We start from the raw sequence: 15,860 nt of genomic DNA on the forward strand, positions 1-15,860 counted from the left end.
AAATGTCGATGTCTCACCTTTTTTGGCATTACCTAAACTTTAGCAGCTAGGTCAAAAGTGTAAATTTCAAAAATATTGAACATGGCAAAATCTTAAAATCTTACAACTCCTTTCGAAGTTATTAGTCCTGAAATATTGATTTCAATTGATATTGCAATTGGAATTTTATTTAAAACCGTAAGAGCTACACATATGTTAAACAGTTAAATACCAACAATGATTAGCGTCTAATTAGCAAATTGTTGATTTTTATTACAAGGTGGGCAATACTGCAGGCACAGGTGTGCCTCTTGTTCCATTTTGTTCTGTTTTGTTTTACCGTGGGATAGGGATTATAGCTCAAAATATAAAAAAAATAAAAAAAATGTGTTACGATTATCAATGAACAAGTCCTGGTTCACATGTGTAAATATGATTTGTATGAGTAAACATTGGTTTACCGACAACAATATGTATGGACGTTTCCAAATCATCGAACCGCTAATTTAAGTGTTTGTCGTTTGTTTCTATCCGTCCTTGTTGTTTTAGGCAAGTATCATAATCAGAAAGCAAGACTTTGGTTTTCTGTTCAGAATTGTCTGACAACATTCGTCCTCTCGAGGCATTTCGTATGGTTTCTATATTGTCACTGTTGAAGGTCGTATGCACATGTAGTTTTCACTGTCATGAACTAAAGAGTCGTTTTAACCAATAATTATTATATTTCACGAAATAGAATACATATCTTACCATTTTTATGTATTTATGCAGCTGCCATAATCGTTCTGGGAATAATAGTCTTGCTATGTAAGTACATTTTCCATCAGTAACAGTACGATTTTTTAAAAATTTAACCCAAGTTATGCAAATATAATTAAATGTATGTACCTCATTATGCAATATCTACAAATATATAGAAATGCTCATAAAAATTATAAAACAGAATACTAAAAAAATCCAGCTTCAAATAGCATTTAAACAGAATGCTGGGCTAGCTTATTCTAGTGATAGGTCTTATATGCAACAAAACATTGATTTCACTTCAATAAATAAAAAGTATTATTGTTCCATTGACAAAATTGAATAAAAAAATTATATAAATATGCAAAGGCGACCTTCAACCCCCGTCACATGAACAAAGCCAGACAATGCGATGACCAAACAACATTACAAAATCACTGTACATCAACTTTCAAATTCGATTCCAACTAAATAATCAAGTGCTGTACAAAAAAACGAAGCATACAATTGCATCTTAATCATTCTGGTTCTACTTCATAACATATTTACTAAAGTTTTAATGAGGCAGCAAATCATCGACCGAATATAACATTACTAAAGATATTGACGACGACTTGAAGCACGCACATCAACTTGTTTAGAGGTAAGCTGAAGCCCGCATCCGGGTGCAGGATTTTCTCGATGTGCTGAACACCCATTGGTTGCCTATGGCTGTTTTCTGCTCTTTGGTCGGGCTGTTGTCTCTTTGACACATTCCCCGCTTCCATTCTCAGTTTTATTGCCATGATCTATACTGGTAAAGTTCATCTAGAATCGCTACGTAATGTAAAATTGCAGCTATTGATAAAGGATAAATAGTAAAAGAAATAAATTCACAAGATGCTTTCACAAGATGATTTCGAAAGAAACATCTAAAATGATGTATTTTATAGTTGTTGTTTAATGCAGTTATGGGGGGCATTAGCTACGAATTCGACAAAAAAATAAAATACGATTTTTGTTGTTTTAAACATTTACAAAGCTTAAACAAGAAATTTTTCACTATGAGCAGTCAGTTTGATTCGCTTTTGTCAAAATAAGCTAAAAAATCCTATCACTGATGTATATTTTACTTGAAAGTAAATAATTCAAATCATTTAAATCTGTTATACCACCTTAAGTTGACTCTTTTATGATGTATTAAGCATGTGGTAGTCAGCATCTTCATTCATTGAAAATTGATAGTTTGTCAACATTGCAAAGTGAATCAAGGGAGACACTAGGGATAACCATTTCGTTGAATGATCTGGCCCCAAAACATATTTTTTTTTACAGGTAAAACATGCAACATGAAAGCAACCAGGACTAGAAAAATCCTATTGCACGTGCCTGCTATCTATTTAAATTTATATTTATGTTTATATCGGGTTATATGATGGTCGGCATTCTTCGGAGGTTATCCCGATAAATATGACAGTTGTTTTCTATCAGGTCTGTTAGTTGATTTTACCGCGTTGTCAGCTATTAAGGCCATGACCAGATGGCGTCAGGTCTAAACTACTAGAGGCTGATATATAATAGCGAGTCCATGTATAAGTGAGTGTTTCTTTCAGAATTTTTGTGATTTGAATACACTATGTTATAAATAAAAGAAATAGATCAAATCGGAGAACATGAATTTGTCAGCTAAATCTTCTATAAAATAAACCAAATACCTACGAACATAGAAACTTTATTGATTTCACCACCAAACTGAGATATTGATTAAAAGTATTGAGAAATAAAACAAGGCGAGCAATCAATTAATAGTGTAAATAAAAAACCGAACACATCTAAAACATAAAATATATGATATCCATATTTCTCGTCGCTCTGAACGGTTCTTAAACAATCATATTGGTTTTGTTCTAAACGTATTCTCACAAATCCTTTATAATTTCGATGTTTTATGTACATAAGAGGTCACCTGTGTTATGTGTTATATCTACATTTTTCAAAAGTATTAACAAAAATACTATTCTCCGTGGTTAATTGAAAAAGGGGAAATTCCATAAAACCTGACAAAATCAATCGACTATATCAACAAACAGACCAAATGGAAGAGTTTCAACCTTTTTTAAATCTGTATAATAGCATCGCCAAACTCGTATAACCCTAAGGGAAATCAACTTAAATGAGTAAATCAAATTTCGTGAGTGTTTTTATGCGTAAACTTGAGCAATTCACTAAGAAAATTATCGTAGACATTCTACGGAAAAATGTATCCTATATTGAAACAATATCAAACTTTTGCAACCTCCAGATGATAGAATATACAACAGACTACACAGAGAGCATTGGTTTACAAGAAATAAGAAAAAACATCAGGAGATACAAATAACCATAAAATGAGTACTATACAAAACGGATCAAAGGTAATTCTATGTTATATGACAACTGTTTTAATACACTTTGCATCCAGGAAAACGCAACTATCCAAATATTTAAGTAATTGTTATTCCTTAATGGTAATAACTATCATCATGACTACAAATTTCATATTCCCTAATACATTTATTTGAAAACACAAATAGCTCAATTGAGTATGGTTTATTCAATGTTTTAAACAAATCGGGGTTCTTGTGTGTTGTAACTGAATGATCTTGGTTACAGTATTTTTCTTCTACTAAAATAATGCAGAATTTATATATCACCTTCTTAACGGGGACGCTTACCTTGTCGACGCATCCAGTTGTGCTCCTTTTTGGTCCTTCTCAACCGACAAGATGAATTCATATCTAGTAACACCCATACAATGCATTAACGAATGCTGTTTTGTACTAAATTGCTTTTTTAAATGCATGAGTAAATACTCACATCTACTATTGAACTTTAAATCAATGATAGTATGAAAACAAGAAATACTGTTGGCTCGATATCAAACAGACAGTCGGTATTACAACAAACCAAACCAAAATAATTTTCGTTAATAACAGCCGACTTTGAACAGTACTTCAATAAACAAAAAATAATAAAGACAAATACAAAACATGTATATTCAAAGATCCAAGATAGACGCTATGCTCGAACTGAAATGATTTGACTTATATTTGTATTGTTTTGTTCAGATCTTTTGACTGTTTTCTTTCGCTTAAAATTATATGCAGCTAAAACTTACATTTACAATTTTACTTATACTATATTCAAGCTCGTAATTGAAATACTAAAGAAACCAGAAATTTGTATTCATATACGATATCCCTAAAATATATGGTCCGCGATAAAGCTGATTACCGGCATTTATATATCAGGAGATTGCTTTTCATTTGTATTTGCTATTCGAGCTGTGAAACAGTGAAAAAAACAAGCAATCAATACTATAAAACATGAGGGATATAACATTTAAAACATCATCAAACATACCCGGTTAATAAGTGACACTCTTATCAAAAGTTAGTTGAAATTATAAAAAACTCTGTCATATTTACGGCTTAGGCAATCCTATATTAAGGACAAAATCTAGCGAAAATAGACCAAAAACAAAGAAATTGGGGAATCTAATTTGTAGTTAGGTTTTGTAGAAATCCACAAAACACTACATAGAAAACAAAGACTGAATAGTAGCTTTTGAAACAAAGATTCTTAATTGTAAAGTTGGAGTCATCACATAAGATCGTGAAAGAATCGAAGTTGAAATCGTCCCTTCGTAAATTTTACGGACGCCATCAAGAGTTGATCATAATGAGAATATCCTTTTTGCAGATAACAACGGCTATGTTCCAATTTACGCCTAATGTGATCTAATGAATTCGACTTGTCACCTGATTTGTTATAACATGAGCAACATGACGGGTGCTCCATGTATAGCAGGATATGCTTACCCTTCCAGATCACATGAGACCACATCTCGTTTTTGGTAAACCTCGTGTTGCTAAGTCTTCGGTTTTCTGTGTTGTGTTTTGTTGGTTGTCTGTTTGTCTGTTTCTTTTTAGACATGGCGTTGTAGGTTTATTTTGACTGACGAGTTTGGATGTCCCTTTGGTATCCTTTGCCTCTCTTTTAATTTCATTTGAATGATCTGTAATGTTCCAAATTTGTTTGTTGCCATAATCATTGCTTTCTTTTGTCTCTTTGGACATAACCAAAATACGACTCATTCCATTTTTGCTTATTTGCTATTGAATAAAGTACCGCAACGAATTGTTGATGATTGTTCGTTTTGTTTGTCAATTGTTCGATTTCTATGTAGTATTGTGTGCGTTGTTTAAATTTAATGTGGCCTCTTTTGTTTTTACTGTGATGCTTTCTGTAATCTGCGACTAAGTTATCAATTAACGTATTCACACCTAATAGTAGTAATTTTTTATTGACAAAAAAAGAGGAAGAATGAATTCGGGAATGACAAAGGGGAATTAGAAGAAACAAAAACAAAAGAAAACGTTGATGATTCTGTGAAGAAGACTAACACAACAATTTTAAAGGTAACATTTTTTTTATACTCATAGCGTTCGTGTCAAACGTATATAACTTTGAATCATGTTCAATTATTCCTTCAAAGGAACTCTAAAACACATAACTTTACCCTTACTAACATAAATTAAAGTTGAATGCTTCATTTTATAATTTGTTGTGTTGTAAAAGCGTTGACCGAAGAATTTGTGCACGGTGAACTGTTTTCCAACCCTACAAAATGTTATGAATAAGCGTAAAATTACGAGTAATATCAAAATAAACTCATCATAGATACCAGGAATGATATTTTGTAATTGCGCCAGACGCGCGTTTAAACTACAAAAGATTCGTCAGGGACGCCCGAATATAAAAAAAGTTAAAAAGGCCAATTAAAGTACGAAGCTGAAGAGCATTGAGGACCAAAAACTCCCTAACGTTTTGTCAAATACAGCTAAGGTAATCTATTCCTGAGGAGAAAAGCTTAAGTATTTCAATAATCCAAAGTTTTGTAAACAGTTAATCTATAATTATGACCATAGCAATGATAATTCGTGTCAAAACAAAATTTTCGTCTGTTTTGCCAAGCATCGCTGTGACATTGACATGGGAGGCACGTACTGTCATACGTGCTGCATTGTGTAGGAAAATAAAATCTAATGTTGGAATGCATTTGAATGTTATAAGCCAAGCAAAAGTACGGATGCTTACTAGACAGGTCGTGCAAACTCTACATGTAATGTAATTATTTATGAATATCCCCTTATATATCTATTTAAACGATTTAGAACACATCTATGTTTGATTGATCGTTGTTCTAACAGACGGACATGCTTCAAGAGCTAATAACTGTTTGCCATTACTTGCCCATGCATTCACCTACTCCCTCGGCATAAACTTGATATAACAGCCTAGGCAAACAAATATCTATTAAAGTCCTCTAATGTCACTGTAAGATATTCAGTTTTTTTCCCTCTTGGCCTTATGCAGAAATTTAGTTCATTACAGAAGGAAATTGTTTTGTCGATTGATGTTCAAACATATTTATTCTTGTATTCATATAAAGGTCAATTTATAAACCAAACCTCATCCAAACAACTTAAAAATAACGAGCAAAAATTGCATAAGCTAACCCTTGAACTAACTTTAGCCGGATTTATATATGAACATAGATATAGGAAGATGTGGTATGAGTGCCAATGAGACAACTCTTCATTCAAGTCACAATTAATAAAAGTAAACCATTATAGGTCAAGATACGGTCTTCAACACGGAGCCTTGGCTCACACCGAACAGCAAGCTATAAAGGGCCCCAAAATATTACTAGTGTAAAACCATTCAAACGGGAAAACCAACGTTCTTATCAATATAAAAAAACCAGAAACGAGAAACACTTATGAACCACATCAACAAACGACAACTACTGTCGTCAGATTCCTGACTTTGGACAGGTGCAAACAATTGCAGCGGGATTAAACATTTTAATGGTACCAAACCTTCTCCCTTATCTGAAACAATAGTGTAACATCACAACATAGAAAGACACACTATAACATATCAACTGGAATGGCTTAACTCAATCAAAAAACGTAGTAACACAAATGAAAATACACTGAACGAATACATTTGATACAATGTACATATAAAGTTAATAAAAATAAGGGATGAATAATTAAAGTAAAAGAATTATACCGCTGTGAAATGCTAAACAATTTCAGAAAAACATCAACCTTGAAAAAAATTACGTCATATTATACACAGGTAAATGAAAATAATTTTGTTGTTAAGTATACTTCTTCTTCTGTCTGTATAATTTCCGTTTAGGAATACCAAGAAATTTCTTGTATATCAATCAAACTATTCTAAAATTTGGTACATGTGGGGTGAATATCAACAATAAAACTATAAAATTGGTGCTCGATAAAACTTCGTGTTCTTCGTGTACAAGTGCCGGAAGTGTGATGTATATACAGTATAAAAGGAGAAAAGAAATAAATTTCATAGTACGAAGAAGTGAAAATTTATAGTAATTCCAAACAATCAAAGGCGGTAAATAGACCAGATACAAGTTTACATTAAATAACAAAAAAAGGATTTAGTATTTTAACGTCATGGACATTCAAGGAAGAAATGACTTGTGCAATGCCAAAAATAAATGTATCGACAGGCAGTAGGATAGTTCGGAGTTTACTTCTTTATAGATAAAAATGAACGTGTGTGTGTCTTTATACATCCCGTTTGAAAAGAATACCAATTTAGTAATGTTTTAATTTGTTGATGACAAAATCGATAAAACATTGGTAAGATAACCTTTACTAATAAGTTTGTTTAAAGATTCGATGAGTTTGTATATCTACCCCAGGTTAACTGGCACTCAAACTCACTAAAACACACTAGAAGACTATTATTTAGGTGTTGATATTATTTGAAAATGAAGAATACGCGAGCTACAGTGATGTCTACTTTATTATAGCTGTCCTGTTCAATAAAACGTTATGCCTTTGCCACACAGAAGAAATTTTTTACTTTCGTTCTCGATACGACCATATACGATTATAATTTGTTAAAACATGTAAAAGTTGGATGAAGATCCTATGATTTGTGGCTGGAAAATTGTTATACATTTATGTAATCACGACAACAATCTGATATTGTTCAGAAAGCGTTCCGATAATCTCATTAGCTATCCGATTCTGATCTGATTTGTGTTTTTTACATAGTAAAAACTACCGAATATGTACTAACAGCGTCCAACTCTCCCGCCAAACGTGATCCGACAGAGATCAGACAGTAACCAGACACTTAACCGATGAAGAACATTGTTACGATTTTTATCCAATACAGCGGATTTTGTCATAACGTAGTTATGATTATAATCTAGATAGACAAACTGGCCGGGCTTTCCAAAAGTAACAAGACGCACATGGTTATCACCACTGTCCCAATTTGGTTCTATATGACACTATTACTAACGTAAACAACTGCGTTTCAACAATGTTAGGACATTCAAGATTATTGAGGTTGGTTGTCTGAGGTTTTAACTGCTCCTGCAGTAGCGCTGTCTTATCTCAAATTGGAGTCATACTCGGTCAGGTATGAGCTGTTCATAATTGAAAACTGAAAGCTATGATTGAGGAAACAAGTGATCATTTTGCCTTTGTCAACTTACGCTTTATTTATTATCCCAAGCCAGCGTATTGTGGTAACTTATTTAAAAAAAGACTGTTTGTTTGACATTTTATTTTACGTGTTTCGTTCGTATATATGTGTGTGTTATCTTGAGTTTAATAAAATTACATTTAGACGTTGCGTATATATATATATATTGTTGATAGAACGTTTAATAACCTAACATGTCTATAAGGAGATCCTTCAAGGATAGCTATTCAACAGGATAGGTGTACCAACACGAATCAGGTTCTTTTATTCAGATGGTTTTTTTTTCCTATATTGTGTATTTTTTTTTAAATTTTGACATTGTGTTTTCCGCTTGTCATCGACTTATGAGTTATCCTTTTAGTATCATCTGCTTCTCTTTTGTATTTTTTATTTCTAAGTATTTCCTGTGCCTGCAATTAGTTAAATGATTTTCTTTTATTTACATGCTATTCTCTAGAGATAAATTCTTATTTTAAACATTTTCCGGTCTTTCTAACTCCGGCATATTGACCAATACATTCACCTGTCTCATTGTGGTTGATAAAGCACAACCGTATGTTTCAATAAACATCTTTATGAAATCCTTACCAGACAACTTATCCTCTGATAATTATAGTAACGATGATATTCCGTCGAAAGGGGACAATAAATGGCTGACCCTTGTTAAGAGAGAGCCATATCTTTTGCACGTAAAAGTCTTCCTTGTAGATTTCGAAAAAGAGCAGGCTGTGCCGCTACAAGGCAGCAAGGGATTAATATAAGTTGCAATTACTTATTTGCCAATCCACTATAAATAAATATGTTTAAACTAATTATAGCTAAAATGATATGAAAATTAGTTTTACGACTACAATCTATAAAAGAAACAGCTTTTTCATTGTCACTTCTTCGATTGTTTTTTAGCAAGGTGCAAACAGTGCTGTTACTAATGAAGAACAAAGACCAAATGATACGAATCGCAAAACATATGTGAATGCAGTGTTAGTGAAACCACAACCAGACAAAGGATAAATGAAACTCATTTATAAAACAAAACTTCAATTATGGACGATTAAGGGACGGATGGTCATCCAATGAGTCAGCGGTGTATGTTGGTTCTCAATTAATGACAGCAAAGCACTAACATTAAAATGTCAAATACCTATTAAAAAAAAGAGTATGAAGACAAACACAAATAGTTTAGGTTTCAAATGCGAGAAATATGCTGATGACTTTTCATGCAAGTTTTTTAGCTTGGTGAAAAACTACTTGGGTGTTAAAAGATGACCTTATATGAAAGTTTGATATCCTATGATAACCATGTCATTTTGTTTATTTTCTTTGGTTACATCTTCTGACATCAGAATTGGACTTCTCTTGAACTGAATTTTAATGTGCGTATTGTTATGCGTTTACTTTTCTACATTGGCTAGAGGTATAGGGGGAGGGTTGAGATCTCATAAACATGTTTAACCCCGCCGCATTTTTGCGCCTGTCCCAAGTCAGGAGCCTCTAGCCTTTGTTAGTCTTGTATTATTTTTAATTTTAGTTTCTTGTGTACAATTTGGAGTTTAGTATGGCGTTCATTATCACTGAACTAGTACATATATTTGTTTAGGGGCCAGCTGAAGGACGCCTCCGGGTGCGGAAATTTCTCGCTGCATTGAAGACCTGTTGGTGACCTTCTGCTGTTGTCTGTTCTATGGTCGGGTTGTTGTCTCTTTGACACATTCCCCATTTCCATTCTCAATTTTATCATACCTTGTGTAACTGCAGAACCTTCGTTTTCACTGTATGAATGCAACTGCAGATATTTTGGTTTTCTTGTGTCCATTTAGAGAGTCACCTCCAGAATGCAAAGATTCTACATACCGTTCGTGTTAATTAAAAGACTGCACATCCTTTGAGCGTACAAATGTGTTTTTGTTTTACAGAAAATATTTGCAACAGTAGTATATTGCTGTTCAAAAGTTAAAAATCGATTGAGTGAAAACAAATCAAGATTACAAACAAAAACTGAGGAAAACACATCAACGAAACCAAAAAAAAAAAATCACTTTATATCATTCAATATGACGACAAATAGAAAACAAATTGGTGTCAGAAAACCATTTTCTTATTTCTAGCTTTTCTCATCACTTTGTGTCCGTCATCCGTCGTCTTCTGTCGTCGTCCGTTAACTTTTACAAAAATCTTCTCCTCTGAAACTACTGAGCCAAACTAAACCAAACTTGGCCTAAATCATCCTTAGGGTATATAGTTTGAAAAATGTATCCGATGACCCCGCCCATCAACCAAGATGACCACCTTTGCTAAACATAGAACATGGGGGTAAAATGCAGTTTTTGGCTTATATCTCTGAAACTAAAGCATTAAGAGCAAATCGGACTGAAATATAAATGTTCATCAGGTCAAGATCTATCTGCCCTGAAATTTTCAGACACATCAGACAACCCCTTGTTGGGTTACTGCCCATGAATTGGTAATTTTAAGGACATTTTGAAGTTTTTGGTTATTATCTTGAATATTATAATAGATAGAGATAAACTGTAAATAGCAAAATTGTTCTGCAAAGTAAGATCTACAAATCCAAAATTGTTAATTGATCACATAAAGAGTTCGTTATTGCTCTTTAAAGTCAATTTTTCATATTTTTTTCCTTTTTCCTCTGAAACTCCTGGGCCAAAGTCATTATAGATAGAGATAATTGAAAATAGAAAGAATGTTCAGTAAAGTGAAATATACAAACAAGTAATCATCACCAAAACAGAGAATTTTGTCATGAATTCTATTCTTGTCTATAATGTATGTCCTTTGTTTAATATGCACATAGACCATGGTGAGCGACACAGGCTCTTTAGAGCCTCTAGTTTTAAGAATATATCACATTTGCGGCTTATAGCACAACAACACATTTTATGGCCGGAAACCGCTATATAATTGATCCAATTTATCATCATTGTATGTCCTTTTCAATTGTTCAAAGAAGGTAAAAGGAATTTGGTTGCAGATTTTTTTTTATTTAGTGGGAGTAGCATGATAGTTTGTCGTGCATTTTTGAATTGCTAAATAATTGAATATATACAAAATGCATATCCGCAACAAGAGCGTTCACAATATAAAATAAATTTGACTGGACTATATGAATGAAAAATTTATTAAGACTTTAAAATGTTTAAAACCTTAACACAACATGATAAATATACAAAAGATCTAAATAGAGGGGACGGAAATAAATATTTTAAAATTATGAGTGTCACTAGTGGATCTGTGTACGCTTGCGATGCACCTGACTGGGTTTGTACGAGTGATACTCAGTCTTTATTTGTCTATGGTAGTTGTTCTGTTTTGGTGGAAGAAGACTTTCATGTCTTCTTAAATCCTAAGTCTGTTAATTTTTTTAAATGTTTAAGAGATTATGCACTTTCTCTCTCATACAGACATGTCAGTATAAATTTGTGATGTAGCTCATCGTCTTTTTAAAACCGGTAAGATCGGAATCATAACATGATAAAATATGAATTTCCTTCCAGTTCAGTTTTCTTATAAAGGTCTCGAACTATCAACATCCGCAATCTGCTTCGTCACAGATAGGTAACATCTAATATTCCACTTTAATTTCAAAATCAATCTGTTCGTATTGTGTCCTACAGTTATACCGGCATCATTGCACAAAAAGTATTTAACTATATGCAAGCATTGCAGGACCGTGATTAAGAAGAATACTTAAAAGAAACCTATGACATGCGGCAATTCCCAATCCAATTAAATCCAGCCTCTCTTGCCATGCTATATTTGGGAATGTGAACAAGGTAATGCCTCAATGTACTAAGCTAAGAGAACATCAACACAACATTTGGAACTATAACGTAACAATAATAATGAATTATATTGATGACTACGACAGAGCATGAGCTAAACGAGTTGAACTGGACACATCATCAGAATGAATTAAAGCAATCAGGTATCTGATAAAACGTCGAATCCAAAAGTTTAAAAACTGTGTGAATGTTCGACCAAAATTTGTGTTCAGAGACAAAAAAAACTTATCTCTTCACGATAAATATGTTGTTGTTCCTGCAGACAAAGCTTTAATAATAGTGTTTGTGCATGTAAATCGTACAACTACGAGTATATTGTAAAAGAATTAGAAATACATGAGCACTAAGATGATTTCATGTAAAAATATATCATGTGATAAATCCTTCATGGCTTCAATAAACATAAAATTGAACAGTTAATCCGAGGACAATCCTTGTTTGAATTGGATACATAAGCTTTGCATAATTCTGTACAAACAACAGTACATTGCCGGCTCATCTACATGTTCTAATAAATTGTCAATTAGATTAACTAAAAATATGTCCGAAGTGAAATAAGGTCTCCAGAAATACTGTTTACTCGCTTAGTCGTATTATCCATATGTTGATTCTAAAGATTTGAAGAACTTTTAGATAACTTTATATCTCTATCTTTCTTTTGGATTAATTGCTTCAAAACTTTTGATTTGTTCAACCCTTTTGTACCATCATTCTCCATGTGGAATTTAAAAAATCGTCTAAAAGAAATAATCAACAAGGCTTTTTAATGTAAAAATGAAAGTATACGCTATAAATGTATTGCTCTGTTAACTTTTTGTTAATAGTGAAGAAATTGTAAAACATGCAACACCGAGGAACAAGTGATCAGAAAACTGGAATTTCCTGTTAATATTTGTGGACTTTGTCATTAAATTGTCGACATTTCTATGGGAACGGAATATGCGCCTCTCCTTATTTTCGTACGAGTTGGAGTTCTTTCAGACACTTGTCAGAAACCAAAAAAGATGAGAGAAGCCAGATCATTTTATTTTGCATTCAGATATATTGATGATGGTATGTCCATCAACTATCCAAACTTTGCTCAATGGTTTCTTTGATATATCCTCGAGAGCTAGAATTTGAAAGAAAGAAAAAAAAAAAAAAACAGACACGGCTTCCTCTGTCTTATAATCAGACTTTATAAAACGCTACCAGTGTCTGAGCAGAAAAGGATAAAACAGGGTTTTGCAAAAGAACGTCACTATGTCGTCTATTTTCGGAAAAGTTCATCGGTAAATACCAAGACCTTGCAGATAATTATTCCGTAACAACTTCACAAATAATACATATTGGTCTTGAAGTATAGAATATAGGTACTGACGTTGTCATCATCATTAAGTGTTATAGTGTAATTTGTATTCGTCGTTGTATATTTTAACTTTTAATGTTTAGTCCATTTTGGTAATATCGTTTTGACATGACTCGGTATTTATACATCCCGCGCTGATGTGTTATTGTGCTATGGTCTTTTTTGTATGCTTATCTTTTATCTTTAATTATATGCTTTGTCTAAAGAGTTTCTTTATTACATTTTGTGCTTCTGCGTTGATATTTTTATTTGTTTTTATAGTGATTAAGATTATAAGACAATGTTGACTGTTGTACACAAATTGTTGGCATGTTTACCTATTTTGTGTGGGGTTTTTTTGTTGTTATTTTGTTGTTTTTTTGCTGACACATTGTTGTCACTATATTGGAAGTCTTTAAGACTGTCATACAAGTGAGAGGTTTATACAGGTTTAAACAGTTATAAAAACAGATTTAATCTACCACTTTCCAAATAGCAAATTTACTGTACCAACTATGTATTATGACAGTTGTTTTCCGTTCATTTGATGTGTTTGTGTTTTTGCCATTTGATAAGGGACTTTCCGTTTTAAATTTTTTCATGAAGTTCGGTATATGTTTTTATTTGACTTTTGACCGTGATACTGTGTGCAATGACAAAGAGGTTCAATTAAAAGATTACATTTTTTTTGTCACGTTTGAAAGATTTCTTACATGTAATGTCCTTTTTCGATGGCGTAGGAGACGAATCATCAAAAGATTTTGATGATTTCTTCCTTTCCTCATTTTCATGAAACTTATGATTGCAATCTTGTTCATCGGATTTGCCAGGACTTTTCATAAAATACGCATGCAAACTTTAAAAATGTTCCTGAATGTTCTGTAACGCACGAACGTCTATCTTGAAATATTCAAATAACTCGCAGTTGGTATAGATATTTTCAATCTGTCTATGACTGTAAAGTTATACTTGCTTACAGTTTCGGTTAATCTCTTAAAGGATATTTATAAGATCCGAAACAGTCAGGAATCTGATGTTCAGTAGTTGTCGTTTGTTTATGTGGTTCATAAGTGTTTCTCGTTTCTCGTTTTTTTTATATAGATTAGACCGTTGGTGTTCCCGTTTTAATGGTTTTACACTAGTAATATTTTGGGGCCCTTTATAGCTTGTTGTTCGGTGTGAGCCAAGGCTCCGTGTTGAAGACCGTACCTTGACCTATAATGGTTTACTTTTATAAATTGTGACTTGGATGGAGAGTTGTCTCATTGGCACTCATACCACATCTTCCTATATCTATTTATGACAAAATGGTAAATAAAAAAACGAATCCATCAAAAATCAACTTTACATGAAGGTGTTGAAACCTTTGTTTCTTCATAATTTCCCAATTAATAAACCGATAATCTGTTATAAATAATGTCAGTACCGAAGTAATGACTTATAAGATGATGATATCCTCTGGGGCTGATGATCAGTCAGTGGCGGTATCGACCCTGTGCTGTAAAAAATGAGATTAACGTCTTTGGTTTTGTATTAAAAACGTGGTCTGCACTCGACAAATCCGAAAAGATTCCTGCACAAAAAAAACATCTGATCTTTATATGATGTGCTGGCTGTGCATGACTTAATATATATTACTGTTTTAAAAATTGCAATTGATGTAAGTATTGTGTTTGTGTTATATACGTTGATACTACAATTCAATGACAACTATCATTGGCAATTGATAAACCTGGTTCTATTTTGGTGTCCCAAGTACGTACCTAAACCTTATAGATAGAAATTCCCGACATTATGGATTGAGGTCAAAAGAAATTTTCAGAAAATATTCACCAATTAATCGATCCGATTGATATTTTAAAAGAACATGTATGATAACGGATATTAATACTTTATAGGTTTTCTTAAGGCTATAGAAATATCTGTTTAAATACTGAATAGCAAATGAAATATCATACATGTGTACATGATTGTAATACAGATTTTTCAAATCATTTATCGATCGTTTCTTAGTAAATTCTATAATTGCATATAACATCTTCGTGATATATAATTAACATAATACATTTACACATACTACATGTTGTTCGTAGCTCGGTACTTATACATTTCCGCCATTGTGTTATTGTGCTATTGTCAATTTTGTATTCTTGGCCTTCATTTCTGTGTACTTTTTCTATAGAGTGTCTATATTATGCTATTTTGTTTTCCTTTGTTGATATAATTATTTATCTTTAAACATGTTAAAGTGATAAACTTGTATTAAAATGTTTTACATTCATACCTATTATGTATAATAAAATTGAGAATGGAAATGGGGAATGTGTCAAAGAGACAACAACCCGACCATAGAACAGACAACAACAGAAGGTCACCAACAGGTCTTCAATGCAGCGAGAAATTCCCGCACCCGGAGGCGTCCTTCAGCTGGCCCCTAAACAAATATA

At 32.8% G+C, this 15,860-nt stretch overlaps 1 long non-coding RNA gene across 1 annotated transcript; it reads left to right on the forward strand.

The window, feature by feature from the left end:
- The first annotated feature begins 501 nt into the window (after positions 1–501).
- On the forward strand, positions 502–9,581 carry LOC127719451 (uncharacterized). Its single transcript, XR_007990312.1, has 4 exons — positions 502–786; positions 3,002–3,113; positions 5,058–5,159; positions 9,190–9,581. It is a non-coding gene; the product is annotated as an uncharacterized LOC127719451 (long non-coding RNA).
- The last annotated feature ends 6,279 nt before the right edge of the window (positions 9,582–15,860 follow it).

This window comes from Mytilus californianus, unplaced genomic scaffold, assembly GCF_021869535.1.
Source record: "Mytilus californianus isolate M0D057914Y unplaced genomic scaffold, xbMytCali1.0.p SCAF_11, whole genome shotgun sequence".
NCBI lineage: Eukaryota > Metazoa > Mollusca > Bivalvia > Mytilida > Mytilidae > Mytilus > Mytilus californianus.